This window comes from Nuphar pumila, chromosome 5 (genome assembly GCF_984573655.1).
Source record: "Nuphar pumila chromosome 5, dmNupPumi1.hap1.1, whole genome shotgun sequence".
In the NCBI taxonomy this organism is placed as follows: domain Eukaryota; kingdom Viridiplantae; phylum Streptophyta; class Magnoliopsida; order Nymphaeales; family Nymphaeaceae; genus Nuphar; species Nuphar pumila.
The window spans coordinates 5565019-5565286 of NC_143253.1; positions in this window are offsets into that span (position 1 = coordinate 5565019).

Here is a 268-nt window from a genome sequence, read left to right on the forward strand (position 1 = left end):
GGGAGTGAAGGCCGAAGGCGGTGTTTCCTGTATTGTAGGGATGCAAACGGGTCGGATGTAGTTCGAATCAACGTCGACCCGATATTATATTGGAGTAGGACTATCAACGGGTCGGGTTTGTACCGAGTACCGATCGTACTCAAACTCAAATTCCCAAGTATGAGCATAAAAAATGCCAACTCCAATAATATTTGGGTCGACCAAAACTCGACCCGAGCAATATGAGGACTGGGTTTGGCTTATGATTTTAAAAGTAAACTTATGAAAT